Source organism: Castor canadensis, chromosome 5 (genome assembly GCF_047511655.1).
Source record: "Castor canadensis chromosome 5, mCasCan1.hap1v2, whole genome shotgun sequence".
Classification (NCBI taxonomy): domain Eukaryota; kingdom Metazoa; phylum Chordata; class Mammalia; order Rodentia; family Castoridae; genus Castor; species Castor canadensis.
The window spans coordinates 100,303,040-100,318,827 of record NC_133390.1 but is presented as its reverse complement, the minus strand read 5'-3'; the positions used below and the strand labels follow the sequence as shown (position 1 = coordinate 100,318,827).

General features: G+C 34.2%; 1 protein-coding gene across 7 annotated transcripts in view; it reads left to right on the top strand.

The window, feature by feature from the left end:
- LOC109679873 (uncharacterized) overlaps nucleotides 1-15,788 on the top strand; it is a 518,055-nt gene that overhangs the window by 367,824 nt on the left and 134,443 nt on the right. The window lies entirely within an intron of this gene.

Below are 15,788 nucleotides of genomic sequence, written 5' to 3'. Positions count from 1 at the left end.
AGTGTAGGCATCCCCAGTGATAATAACAGTATACTGTCAGTCCCCATCATCTACTGTCAGTATTAGTACCCCAAGAAACCCAATTTTTTTGTGGTATTGGGGATTGAATTTAGGGTCTTATGCTTGCTTGTACAGGCAGTCTACTGAGCCATACCCCCAATCTATACCCCATGGTCCTTGAAGCTCACATTGGTCTGAAAGAGTCTCCTTCTTCTTGGTAAGCTAGCATTGGAGAAGTAATCTAGTGCAGCAGATGCCATATTTTGGAAAGCTCTAACCAGGATCCATTTTGAAAGGGATCTATTGTTTAGGACTGAGCTATACTGGGAAGCAGAAAATATGGAGCAATCACAATTCAGACTCCCTGGGGACACTCTGCTGTAGTGACCAAGTGGGAGATGGCCACAAGAGAGTCACAGTAGAAGGGAGAGGTCTGCCACAGACCTGCCAAGAAGTTTAAGCAGCAGGGATCTTAGGCTATAGAGTATGGTGGGTGGTAGCCCTGCTCTCTGTGGCATGGGGTAAGTCCTGTTCCATGTGGTTCACTGAGGGGGTGGGTCTGGAACAGCAGAGACTCAGGCCAGAAGAATCTTCAGTTCCCATGCTATGGTTCCTAACCATCCAGTACAGATCTCAATGGTCTGTTGGTTTCCTCCCACTTTCCAGTGTTCAGGGATATGCCACATTTGCAAATATTCCTCAGCTTGGACACACAGACTCAGGAGCATCTGGAGAGAGTGGTACCTTTCTGATTCACATGCCACAAAGTTCATTGAAGACTCTTGGTGTCCATTACAAAAGGAAAGTTCTAAAGAGTGAATGCAACCCTCAACAGACAGCATATAATTAACTTCTCTAGCCCAGGGGGAAACAGAGGGCAGGGCTGTGCCTATATCAACCTAGTGGTGAAAGCAGAGAAAAAAATCACAAGAATACTCAGCAGCAGCTCACTACCACCACCATAGCTGGGAGATTCCAAAATTAGAGAACCCTGAAAGAAGCTTCTTCAATCCATGTACCATGCTAGGAGGGTTTTTGGAGCCACTTGTTTTTCTTTTTGTCTTACTTTTACCTAATTTAATTTACTTATTTTTAATTTTTTTTTGTTCATTTATTCATATATACATACATTGTTTGGGTCATTTCTCCCTCCTGCCCCGCCCCCTTCCAGACAGAACCTGTACTGCACTTTTCTCCTGTTCAGTTGAAGAGTAGAAATAAGCAATAATAAGAAAGACATAGCATTTTTGCTAGTTGAGATAAGGACAGCTATACAGAGAGATTCCTAGCATTGCTTTCAGGTACAAATGTGTTACAACCCACGTTGATTCATCTCCAGCTGATCTTTACACTGGTTCCTAATCCCTTTCTCATGTTGACCTCTGGCTTTAAGGTCTCTGTATTAGTTCTTCTGGAGTGGGGACATGAAACTTTTTCATGTTTTGGGTTTTCTATCTAACCCTGTACCTCCTGTATATGTTCTCCCCTTGTCATGTAACCCAAGTGTCCAGTTCCGTTGAAGAGTAGAAATTCTTTAATTGGATTTTTAAGATTTCATAATTTCTCTTTTCTCTATTTACTTTCTCTCTATTTACTTTTTCTTTTCTTAAAATCTTTTATTTATATTTAAAGTGGTATTCATGTATTTAAATTAGTGTAAATTAACTATAAAAAGGAGTTTCATTGTGGTATTTCCCACAGATCTGTACATGTATTTTTGTCAAATTCACCCCCTCTATTATATTCTCTTAATTTCTCTCCCTCCTTATCTCCTTATTTTTTCAAAGAGTATTTACTGGGTTTCATTACGTTGTCTTTATATATATTTTTATATATATATATATATATACACACACAAACATACACACATTATATATATATATATTATATATACACATTACATATATAATGCACTTCAATCATGTTCACCCCTGCCCCCTTAACACTCTCTTCTTCTTCCTCCACTGGCTCTGCCCATAGACGGTTGCTTTTTATGTTCATGTCCAGTTATCATCATCATCATTGTAGGTCTAGAATCTGCATATGAACAAAAACATGTGATGTTTGGCTTTTCGAGCTTGGTTTATCTTGGTCAACATTATGATCTCCAGTTCCATTCATTTTCTTTATGGCCAAATAATAATCTATTGTATATTTACCACACTTTAATCTATGCATTCATCAGTATGGGGGCATGTCGGCTGAATGTGTACCTTAGGTCTTAAATAGTGCTGCTATCATCATGGGTGGGAAGGCCTCTCTATTATATGCTAACTTATATTCGTTCAGGCACACATCCAAAAGTGTTATAGCAGGATCATATGGTAGTTCTATTTTAGGTTTTTTGAGAAAGCTCTGTAGTGATTTCCATAGTGGCTTCACTAATTGATACTCCCAACAACAATGAATAAATGTTCAATTTTTCCCTGCATCCTTGTTACCATTTGCATTTTTTTTCTTTGTGGTTACCGTTGTGACTGGGTGCAATCAAATCTTAATGTCATTTTGATTTGTGGTTCCTTACAGCTAAGGATGTCGCAATTTCTTCATGCATTTTTAAACCATTTTTGTCTTCTGAAAACTATGACTTCAGTTCACTTCCCCATTTATTAATTAGATTATTTATACTTATGATGTTTAATTTTTAAAACTATTTGTATATTCTGGATATTAATCCTTTATTGAATAGCTGGCAACATCTTTTCTCTCATTCTTGGGTTGTCCTTCATTTGGAATCCTATTCAGAAAATAGTTGACCAGGCTTATATCTTCAAGTGTTTTATCTATGTTTTCTGGTAGTAGTTGCAGTTTCAGGTCTTATATTAAGTTCTTTGATCTATTTTGAGTTAATTTTTGTTCAGGGTGAGATATAAGGGTATAGTTTCTGTCTTTTACTTGTGGGTATATAGTTTCTCAACACCATTTGTTGAAGAGACTTTTTTTCAACCTATGTTTTTGGCTCTTTTATTAAAAATCAGATGGCTGTAGCCACATGGGCTTATTTCTGGGTCTTCTTTTTCATTGGTCTGTGTTCTTTTTTTGTGCCAGTACAATGCTGTGTTTGTAATTAAAGCTATATAGTGTAACTGCTCTTTTTTGCTCAAGTTTACCTTGGATAGTCAGGGTTTTTTATGCTTCTGTATGAATGTTAGGATTGCTTTCTTTATTTCTGTGAAGAATGACATTGGGATTTTGATAGAAATTATATTAAATCTACAGTTTGATTTTGATGGTATAGCTATTTTAGTCATATTGAGTCTGACAATCAAAGAACATAAGAGGTCTTTCAATCTTCTAGAGTCTTCTTTGATTTCTTTCTTCAGTGTTTAATAATTTTCATTGCAGAGGTCTTTCACCATTTTAGTTAAATTTATTCATAAGTGTTTTTGAGGATCTTGTAAATTGAATTATTTTCCTGATTTCTCACTCAGAGAGTCCATTATTAGTTTTTAGAAAAGTTGCTGATTTTAGTACTTTGATTTTGTATCCTGCTACTTTTCCATAAAATTTAAGAGTTCTTTTTCATAGTCTTTAGGGTCTTGTAAGTGTATGATCGTATCATCTGCAAATATGGATATTTTGACTTCTTCCTTTCTATTTGTATCCCTTTTATTTATTTCTCTTGCGTTATTGCTCTGGCTAGGAATTAGCCTGAGTGGAGAGAATGGACACCCTGTGTCATTCTAAATTTAGAGGAAATGTTTTCAGTTTTTCCACATTCAGTATGATGTTGGCTATAGGTTTGTCATATATATATATATAGTTATATATATATATCCTTTGTTATGTTGAAGTATGTTTATTTGTTCTTAATTTCTTCAGAGCTTTATCATAAAAGGATGCTGAATTTTGTCAAAGTTTTTCTTCCTGCATCTATTGGGTTCCTCGTGTGGCTTTTGCCCCTGATTTTGTTTGTGTGCTGCATTTCATTTATTGACTTGTATACTATGAACCATCATTGATTGCTGGATTGAAACCAACTTGGTTATTATATGTGATCTTTTAATGTGTTGCTAAATTTGGATTGCAGATGGTTTATTGAATATTTTTGTACCTGTGTTCATCAGGAAAATTGGTTTGTAATTTTCTTTTTGTTGTTGTGTCCTTATCCAGTTTTGGTATCAGGGTAATACTGGCTTATGAATTTGGTACTATTCCCTCCCTTTCTATTTTATAGAATAGCTTAAAGAGAATTAGTTTTAGTTTATTCTTTTAAGGCCTGGTAAAATTTGACAGTGAATCCATCTGGTCTGGGGACTTTCTTTGTTGGGAGACTCTTTATCACTGCTTTATTCTGTTATATTGAACTGTTTTAGCTCTGTTTAGTTGGTTTATAGCCTCTTTGTTCAATTTTGATAGGTCATATGCATCTAGAAATTTATCCATTTCTTCTTGTATTTTCAGTTTATTAGAATATGTTTTCAAAGTATTCCCCAATGATGCTCTGAATTTTCTTGTTATTTCTTATGACACGGCCTTTTTCAACAAAAGATGTTATTCCTGTGGGTCTTCCCCACTCTTCTTTTGATTAGTTTCGCTAAAGTTCCACCAATCTTCTTTGTGTTTTCAAAGAACCAACTTTTTGTTTTATTGATTTTTATATTGTTTTTTCAAGTGCCATTTCATTAATATCTGCCTTAATCTTTATTAATTTCTACCTAGTAATTTTGGGTTCCATTTGCTCTTGTTTTTCTAAGAGCTTGAGATGCATCATTAGATCATTTATTTGAGACTAGTCTTATTAAAAAATAGCTCATAGCTATAAGCTTTCCTCTTATCACTGTCTTTGCTGTCTTTCAAAGGTTATAGTAAGTTGCATTTTCATTTTCATTTGATTCTAGGAATTTTTTTATTTCTTTCTCTTATTTCTTTTATTACTCACTGGTCATTCAACAGCATATTTTCTGTAGTTTCTTTTGCTATTGATATCTAGTTTTATTCTATCGAGGTCTGATAAGACACAGGGGAGTGTCCCAGCTTTCTTGTTTTTGTTGATACTTACTTTATATCCTAAAATATGATCTGAGAAGAATCCTGAGAAGAATTTGTATTGTGCAGCTCTTGAGTGAAATATTCTATAGGTGTCTGTTAAGACCATTTGCTGTATAGCATCATTTAATTCTGAAGTTTGTGAATATTTTTTTGGATGATCTATCTCTGGAAGAGTTGTCGTATTGGAGTCTATCTGTGTATTTATGTCCAATAGTGTTTTTTATGAAATTGTATATGCTGACATTTGGTGTGTATATGTTTAAGCTATTAGTTCCTCTTGATGGATTGTTTCCTTTACCAAAATGAAGTGACCTTTTGTATCTCTTCTGACTAATTTTAGATTGAAGTCTGTTTTATCAGATATGACTCCTGCTTACTTTCTGGCTCTGTTAACATTAAGCATTATTATTGAAGGGTGCATGTAATATTTCCTGCCATTTTGTTGGGGTTCTTTTTGTGTGATGTTTGGTTTTTTCCTAATTCTCATTAGATTATCTACTTACCTAGCGAGATTTATGCTTTCCTATATTTTCCTTGGTAGCATTTATCTTCCCTATCTGAGTTTAGGATTCTTTTAAGTATCTTCTGAAGTGCTAGCACAGTAGTCATAGATTATTTTAGTTTCTATTTTTCATGGAAAGTTTTATTTCTCTTTAAATTATGAAGGATAACTTTGCTAGATATAGTAATCCAAGTTGACAGCTATTTTCTCTCAGGCCTTGGAATTTATCATTCCATACTTTTTTTTGCCTTTTGAGGTTTTATTTTTTTTAGAAATCTGCTATTATTTTAATGGATTTGCCTTTATAAGTGATTTGTTGCTTCTCTTGCACCCATCTATATTTCTTTGTTCTGTATATTCAGTATATTGGCTATAATATAACTTGGGGAAGACCTTTTTTGATCTTGTCTGTTGGAGTCTTAAAAGTCTCCTGTAGCTGGGGATAACCTTTTCTTTCTGAAGACTGGGGAATTTTTCTGCTATTATTTTACTGGATATGTTATCTTTGCTTATAGTTTGGACCTCTTCTCTTCTTTTATACCTGTGATTCACAGGTTTGGTCTTTTAATAGCTTTCTAGACATTTTGCATGTTCCATTCATACTTTCTTAATATTTTTAATTTGTTTTATCTGACTGTTTTTATTCCTCTAAATTATCTTCAAGCCCTGTTACTCTATTTCATCTTGTTCCAGTCTGTTAGTTAAGCTCTCAACTAAGTGTTTTATTTGAGCTGTTGAGCTTTCATTTCCAGAATTTCAATTAATTTTTTTCTTTTATGGACTTCTAAAATTTTTTAGATATACTGGGGTTTAAACTTAGGGCTTCATGCTTGCTAAGTAGGCACTCTATAGCTTGAGCCACACCTCCATCTCCTTTTGTTCTGGTTATTTTTGAGATGAGGTCTTGTGTTAGCTTTATGCCTGGGCTGGTCTCGACAATGATCTTCCTATATGTGATTCCCACCATTGCTGGAATAAGGGCATGTGCCTTCACATAAATAAAGTTATGTGAGGATGTATTTCTTTCCATTTATGCTCTTTATTCCTGATATTATTCTAGTTCCCAAAATATGAAATATATGTATGAAATATCTTCAGCTGTTTTGTGTATTACTAATGTTTTCCTGAGTAAAAGATACTTTAAGTCCTTTTTGTGTCATTTTCATATAATAATCATTTTGACCAACAAAGCCAATATTGATAAATCCAATATTAGCAGTCAGTGTGCAATTTTTGTGAAAGAAAGGGACCAAATATGGTTTTATACTTGTTGATAATGAGCACAGTTATTAGGTTTATAGTACAGAAATTTTGTTGAAAGAAACCACTACACATAATATTTAACACTTTCAGTTTAAAGCTGGATATCTTTATTAATAGTTTTCTCTCATTTTAACTTTCACAGATATACTTATCCATATTCCTTGAGTAAGGGGCCTTGCATTTGACTCTCCAATAATCAGAGATAGCAATCTCAAAGAAGGGACTTTTCAAATATTTTAAAAATAAAACAGTTACTTTATTCAAAAAAAGTCTAAGTTGAAAGCTACCCAATATGTAAAAAGAGATTTAAGTAGGTTTTCACTCATAGAATTGGGTATGATATGCTCAGGTGTCCTCATCCTCAGCTTCCTTGCTCCCTGCCCAGACCTGCTTCAAGGCAGCTCAGTGAATCCTGAAAGACATGACCAAATCTTTTAGACCAGATGAATAAAATTAAAGCCAGTCAAAGAAGTGAGTGAAATTGTTCATTGTGAAAGATTAATAGGCTGTGGGGATGTAGAAAGCATGTGTTTGATCTAAGAGTATAATTTATTCCCCAAAGCTATGTTCAAGGCTATGAAAACCAAGCATTGCCTCTGTTTTTAAAATTCTCTACTCAGGTAAAACCAAGCAGAAGCAATTTGACTGGGCCACATTGTCTTAGATTTCCATTGAAATAATTTGCCATACATTTGATCTTATGTTTACAGTTCATCAGTAAGAAACTGATGAAGAAAAATTTGGCAGTTTTTAAAAAAAAATCAGTGTCAGAGACTATACTGAAGTAATGCATTTAATTTATTTTATTATTCCCATATTGGTGAAACTTAAGCTGCTACAAAAGTTTTTGTTTAATATGTGTGTGAATATATATAAATATATATGTATTATATATGTATGTATTATGCATATATAACTCTTAGTTTTCTTTTTGATGGTCATATTTTTTTGAATAAGCATAATTTCATATGATACTATCCATGATTATAAGGTTTGCATGATTGTATGTTTGGAAAATATCTAAAACAATCTGATTTCTTTGGAATGTATTTTTGGGTGGATCTTCAAGAGTGGCATCACATGACATATTACAACATATCTCCTCTTTCAACAAATTATGCTTAGAAAATAATATACAAACTTATGTGTAAACTTATACCCTCAATATCCCTTTGGAAGTCAACACTTATTGATAGTTTTCTCTTTGATATTCTATAGCACAAATATTACTTCTGTTTTGAAAATTCTAATTCACAGTATTTAATTATAAAGTCTTACATTTTTTGTTAATTACTTTATGTTTATGAGTAATGAACTAGCTTGTTGAATGAATCAGGTATAAGAAAAGTAAATAAACACATAAAGACTCAGTTAATGGAACATTCCTTGGAATAATGTAAGGAAAAGTAAAAAAGATTAAGAAGTAGTGCAAATAGACCTTTTTTTGGCTTTGATGGCTTAAATAGTATCAGACCAGTGGCCTTGCTTAAAACAGCCTGAAAAGTTAGATATATAACATGATTCATCTTAATAAGTCAGAGAATATCATGGCAGCCAGTAAAGTCAAGGTCAATGAGGTAAGTTTTTTGTTTGAAGAGTTGATTTGTAAGACAGAGTGGAAACAGATGAAATGGGTAAAAATAAAGTATCTCTAATAAGGAGTGAAGACATACAGAGTAGTGAGCAATATCACTCGACTTGGAAAACAAATGGGCTCAAAATTAATATATAAATGAAAATTTGAGGGATCATGATACTGACAGGAAGGCATACCAGCCAAGGTCCAATAAGACAAAAAACTACAGCAGGGATTTAGTCAGAGAAAAAAATACTCCGAAGAATTATCAATGAGAAAGTGGGTTGAAAATGCTAAGAGAGGTAAAGATAACATTGAAGACTATAGGAAAGGCAGATGTGTAGAACAACCATTATGTCTAGGACTGAAAAGGAATACCCAAGAAAGGAATAAGCTTGGAAGCATCTTTCTTATCCCCAAGCCAGGTTGAAATTCAAGTCCCACTAGAAAGGGTATGGTTATGGCCCATTGGATGGCAGGACAGTTTTCTGAGATGTTGCTGACCAGAAATGGTGGGCAAGAACCTACACATCGGGATGGTTAGGAGATTCACTGGAAGCTGAAGTACTGTTGAGACTTGTTGAAGGTTGTGCTCAATTCACCTTCCCATACACCATCGGCATGGGCACTGCTCACTGGTGAAAAAGTTTCTGTCCAGGAAGTAACCCGTTGGTAGCTACAGTGCACATGTCTGAAAATAAATAGCATGCTACCAAAGTGAGAACTTTTCCGCTCGCATCAATTCTTCAGTGCAGTCTACTAATGCTCAATATTGAAACAGTCTCCAAGTGAGAAATGCTTACAAAAGTCCAACTCCATTATCATAAAATAATAAGAACCAGTCATGATGGATCATGCCTGTAATATTAGCTCCTCAGGAAATAGATAGCAGGAGGATCGTGGTTTGAGGCCAGTCTAGGCAAACAGTGAGACCCCTATCTCAATCAGTAAAAGCTGGGTGTGGTGGTGTATGCTTGCAATATCAACTACATGGTAAGTGCAAATTAGGAAGATCCCAGTCTAGGCCCACCCAGGAATAAAACTGAGACCTAATTTGAAAAAAAAAAAAAAGCAAAAGGACTGGAGGCATGACTCAAGTGACAGAGCACCTGCTTAGCAAGCACAAGGCCCTGAGTTCAAACCCCACTACTGCCCAAAACAAGCAAAACATCAATACAAAGAGTGGTTCCATAAAAACAAGAAAATGACAACAAGACAGAAAATTGCACCTGAAAAGTATAATTTATAAATCAAATCAACTGCATATACTGAAAGGATAATTAGAGAATAGTAGATGAGATTAATAATGCATATTAAACAACTGATTATCCAATTGATGCCCTGGAAGACAGGTCAGTTGAATATACCTAGACCAAAGTTGAGAACAAAAATACATACATAATAAAACAGAGAATAGATTGAGACAAATGATGTATAGATAATAGGTCTCACAAGCATGCATATGAAAGTAATAAGAGGAGAAGACAGAGAAAATGAGGCAAAAGCAATATTTGAATAAGTAATGGTGGCAATAATTTCTCTAAAGTTTAAAGAAAAATATCAACCACAAAATCAAGATGCATGACAAATTCCATGGAGGAAAACTACAAAGAAAAACACATCATAGTAAAATATGTGAGGAACAAAAACAAAGAGAAACTCTTTAAAACAGAAGAGAAAGTCAGCTATGTTATTTTCGAAAGGAAGTTTAAATGATAGTCAAATGACTTTTGAAATGCTCATACAAGCTAACTGCCAACCTAGAATTCTATTTCATTGAAAATACTCTTCAAAACTTAACATGTAATAAATGCAGAATAGGAAATCTCATGTGTGGAAGGGTTCCAAATAATTTATTAGATACCCCATCCTAAAGGAAAGGGAAATTATTAACTCTGTTCCTGAAGTGGGGCTATGCATAATGACTTTGCTACAAATTGTACAGTGTGAAAAGGGAAGAAAAATAGAATAACCTCATTACTCTAAAGTGGGAAAACCTGAGAAGTGCTACATCAGCCAAGGATCAAGGTCAACATCTACAGTGCTAAGTCATGTTCACATGAATGGCATTTTACCTCTGTGGTCTTCATCCTCAAAATACACAACACCTGTGCAAAAAGAAAAACATCATAAACGTCAAACTGAACATTATTCTACGAAGTGTTTCTCAGAGGTTTCAAGCTCATCAAACAAAAAAAAAGTCTGAAAAACATACAACCAACAGAAGCCTAAGGAAATATGATGACTAAATGAAGTATGACTTCCTGCAAGGACTCCTGGGACAGATAAAGGACACTGTGTAAAAACTAAGGAAGTCTGAATAAAATGTGAACTATTTAATAATTAGGTATCAATGTTGATTGACTCATTACTTATAACAAATGTGCCACACTACTACAAAGTAATTACACTAAAGAAATATGGGATATATGGGTTACTGAAGAATTCTGTCTTCTGTTTGAAATGTTCCTATACATCCCAAGGCATTTTAAAATAAAAATTTTATGTAAACATTCAGTTGAACACACATCGTTTCCTGGCAAACAAAACATAAAAACTTCTTGCCTGCTGATATATATGAGAAGAGCCACTAAGATTAGTTTTCAGGCAAAAGGAACATGGTTCCAAAAAGAGGCACAGAATTATTGCACGAAGCAATAATAAGGACCAGAAAAGGCACATATAAGGATAAGTTTAAATCACTATTTATTATATAAAATAACAATAAAGTCTATGGAATTCAAAATTTTGAAATTAAAATTCATGATAACCATGATAAGAAGTTCAAGCTTACAGAGTTAAAGTATAAAGTTCTAGCAATGTCTGGAAGTGGTTGAAGTACTAATTTATATTAGAATTTAATAATAGATTTGTAATATCTAGGATAACCCCTGAAAGAATAATAACAAATAACTGACAATCCCATAAAGACTGAAAATAGAACACTAAAATAATAAATTTAAAAGGAGGCAATAATGGAGCATAAATGTAACATAAAATGTATGAGAAATTTAGAAGAATAGTGAAGTAGTAAATTTAATCTGAATATTCCAGTAACTATGTTAAAAGTGAATTTTGTAATACCACTGTTAAAAGAATATGTTAAGATAATGTATATATGAATTTTTCAAATATTTGAATGAACAATTAAAATTAAATTTAAGAAATGAAATTTCATGCAAATGCTAGCCAAAAGAAAATTGACGTAGGTCTACTAATGTCACAAAAAGTCACCTTTAATGAAAGAAGCATCGCTAGACCTAAGAAGCATATTTTATAAAAGCAAAGGTTATATCTGGTAAGGAAGATATAGCAGTTCTGAATTTGTATGCCCCTCCTAATAGAGCTTCAAATTACACAAAAGAAAAATTTTAGTAATAAAAGGACTAGAAAGTCAAAATCAGATAAAGAGATTTTACTCTGCCTCTTTAACTAACTGTAGAAAAATATACGGAAATCCTTAGAGACACACAGATATGAAAAACATGATTAACAAACTGAAATTAATTAAATATACATATTTATAAATATTTGAAATATGTGTATAAATATTTCAACCAAAATTCACCATGTACTGAAATATATAGCAAGTTTTAACAAATTTTAAGGAATTGAACTTATACAGAGTATATTTTCTATTTACCTTGGAATTAATTTACAATTCATAATAATAAGAAATTGGAAGTTTCTCAAATGTTTAGAAACCATCCAAAATATACGACAAAATAATCCAAAAAGAAATGTTAACATAGATTAGGAAATATTTTTGAATTGAATATTTTAAATGTACCAAAAACTGTGGGATGCACTAATACTTTATTTTTAGGAAAATAGATAACTAATAACGATAGTGCAATAAGAAGAAGAAGAAGAAGAAGAAGAAGCAGCCTTGGAGCTTCTATTTGGATCTCTTAGAATAGTCTCCTTGGGGAATCATAGCCAACATATACAATGTCTCAACTTCAAGACCACCAAGCAAGCAGAAAGCTAATGCTAGGCCTGGCCTGTAGAGAGGCTATGTACAGAGACAGGGAAACACCCAGCCAGCCAAGTAGATGTCCCAAACACCTCAGCCCAAATCCCAACATGTAAGTGCAAACCCTGAATGCAAGTCCAGTCTCAGCTGCCACTGACTTCTACCATCTGTGGGACCACAAGTGAAGATCACTTAGCTGAGTGCTTCAATCCCTAGATATGTGAAAGACTATGCTTTTAAACCACTTAGTAATTTGTTATACATGCAGAGACAACCAGAAATATTTTAAAAGAAGGATAAAAAGCATGATCTAAATTCTGCCTTGAACTCCAAAGAAACAGGCAGGCAATGATAAAAATCAAAGCACAAATTAGTTAAATGGGAAAATAAATTTTTCTTGAAAAACAGTAAAGCAGGTAGATGATAGCTAAAATACATAGATGGATAGATATATGATAGATATATGATAGATAGATACATAGACAAATGATAGAGAGCTAGATACACAGATAAGATTGATATATGCCTGAGAAATTTGATAAAGAACAAAAATAGCCAGGCCCTGGTGGCTCCTGCTTCTAATCCGAGCTACTCAAGGGGCAGAGATCAGAAAGATCACAGTTTGAAGCTAGCCCATGCAAATAATTCAGGAGATCCTATCTTGAAAAAAACCATCACAAAAAAGGGATGGTAGAATGGCTCAAGTGGTAGAGTGGCTGCCTAGCAAGAATGAGATCCTGAATTCAAATCCCAGTGCTGCCAAAAAAAAGAAGAAAAGAAAGGAAAAGAAAAGGCACCTATTATGAATTTCAAGAGTAGGGAAGGGGACCTAACTAGAAATTGGATAGATATTTAAAAGATACTATGAAAATATTGTGAAGAACCTAATAGAAATATATTTGAACATTAATATGAAATGGAAAAATCAAAAATCTCTTGAAATACATAATTTCTCCAATGTATCTACATGTAAAACTGAATATTCTCATAGGTAGTAAGTAAAATGAATTTATTATTAAGTCATTGCAGACATACGATATCACACACACACGTGCACAGAATCACAGGCCCCACATGTTATAAAAAGGAACTCATCTAAACACTGAAGTCAGAAATGACATCAATCTTACACATATTCTATTCCGTTTCAGAGAAGAGGAAAAGAAGAAAAACTTCCAAATTGTTTTTTGTATCCACTACAACAGGGGTGCCCAAACCTACTAAGAATATTACAAAAAAGAAAAAGTGCACACAAATAAACATAACCAAAAAAATCCTAAACAAAACATTGACTAACTGAATCCAGAAATACATAAAAAAAGATAGTGTATCACCTCAGAGATGCCTACATTAATCAGTGTTACTTGTCACATTACAGAATTAATAAGAAAAAACATAATTACCTTTTTATTTAGAAAAAGCAATAAATAAAACTTACCACCTATTTATAATATAAATCTGTAGGAAACAAGGAGTGGAAAGGAATTTTCTTAATCTAATAAAACTAATATCTCTAGATACATAGAAATATAGATATATCTCCAACCTTGCAGAACACATTATAACTACAATGAAAAGATAGAGCTATCATTTCGTGACCTGAAGGAAGATGAAGACAACCATTGCTACCACTTCTGTTAACACTGTACTTAAAGATTAACAAATAAAATAACCAACATTTTAAGAATTGAATAAATGAGCAAAATATTTGAACAAGAATTTCAACAAATGTCATCCAAATGGCCAATAACATGAAAATGTGCTTAACCTAATTAATAATCAGGAAAATGCAAATTAAAGTCACAACATGACACTATTATAAAATTCTCAGAAGAGCTGAAATGAAAAAAAAACAACATCCCAAATGTTGGCAAGAATAAGTAGCATCTGGTCTCCAATGCACAGCTGTTGGGAGTGAAAATTAGAATAATCTCTTTAGAAGACTACTTGGCTGTCACTACTAAAGTAGAACATGCCATACCTCCTGACCCAGAAATTCCAGTCTAAGATATATTACCCAACAGAAATGCATATGTAAGTTCATTGAAGATGTGTGTGAGAAAATATCCAGTTTTCCATCATCTGTGAGGTGGATTAATAAATAGTGTGCTATATTCATTGAATAGACTGTACAACCACATAGAAACATCTCATAAACAGAATGACAAATGAAAGAAGCTAGATGCAGACACAAAAATTCATAGCATAATTATATATATATATGGAGATCATACATATATATATATGTATGTATATTGCACAAAGGCAAAACTAACCTACAGTGTTAAAGATCAGGACAGTTGTTACTGTTACTGTTAGTACTGGTAGTACCAGAATAACTGGTTGTTACTCAGCCAGGCAGAGGGTTTCTCGGGCACCAGTCAGGAGTTCTAGCTCTGCATTAAGATTGCATTGTTGGACTGGAGGTGTGGCTCAAGCAGTAGAGTGCCTGCTTTGTAAAAGCAAAGCCCTGAGTTCAAACTCCAGTCCCACCAAAAAAATTACATTGGTAACCTAGGGATGCAGCTCACTACCAGGACACTTGCTCAGCATTCACAAGGCCCTGAGTTGGATCTCTGGCACTTGCAAAAAATTCTACATTTGTACATTTTATTTCTGCAAAAACATCAGAGTGTATACTTAAGAATTGCATACTTTTCTGGGTGTTTGACACACTTCAATGAAAAGTCAAAAGCAAGCAGAAGCAGTCTCAAGGACTATACATATATGCATGTATTCAGCAGTAGACAAAATTGATGCTGCCCAGTGGAGTGCACTGCAGCTTGCTGCCTGTTTCCTCCTCATTCCTTCAGTCTTAGTTGTTTCCTGCTCTCATGGTTGTAGTTTGGGGACACAGCTCCTCTTTGCTTATGTTTTTACTATTCTTCTGCAGTTACTCACTGGCCCATTTTCATTCCCTTTCTCCTTCCCTCTCTGTCCCCTCTTCTTCTCTCTCCCATACTTACCTGAATGCCTGTCCTTGCTCTCCCAACTACATTCACCTCATGGGGCAAGACTCTCTTAAGCCAGGTAGTCAACATGTAGTAGAGGTGCCTCATTTGAGCAGAGCTGTAGTAACAAGGGCTCACAGGCCACTAGGAAGCCTTCTGGTAGGCTGGAATACTTATGAGATGTCAGCTGGGTAGGGAAAATATATAAGGTTGAGCTCTGTCTATAAAGATGGCTTGGGTCACAGGTTTAGCATTGGGCATATCGAGTACACCAGTATAACCAAATCAACTCCAAATAGACGTTAACATTTGGAAATAAACCACAGCAACTCCAGTGGTGCAATCGGTTAGCATGTGGTACTTATATGGAAACAAACCATAGAACTACCCTTACCTCCTCCCACGGTCTGGCATGTCACCAAATATGCAGCAGCAGTTGCTCAGTAATTATTTGAGAAGCCAAAACAGCACATTTAATGGATGAATAGGTGACCTAGTGCCCACATTTTAGTTTCTCTGTTTGTTCTC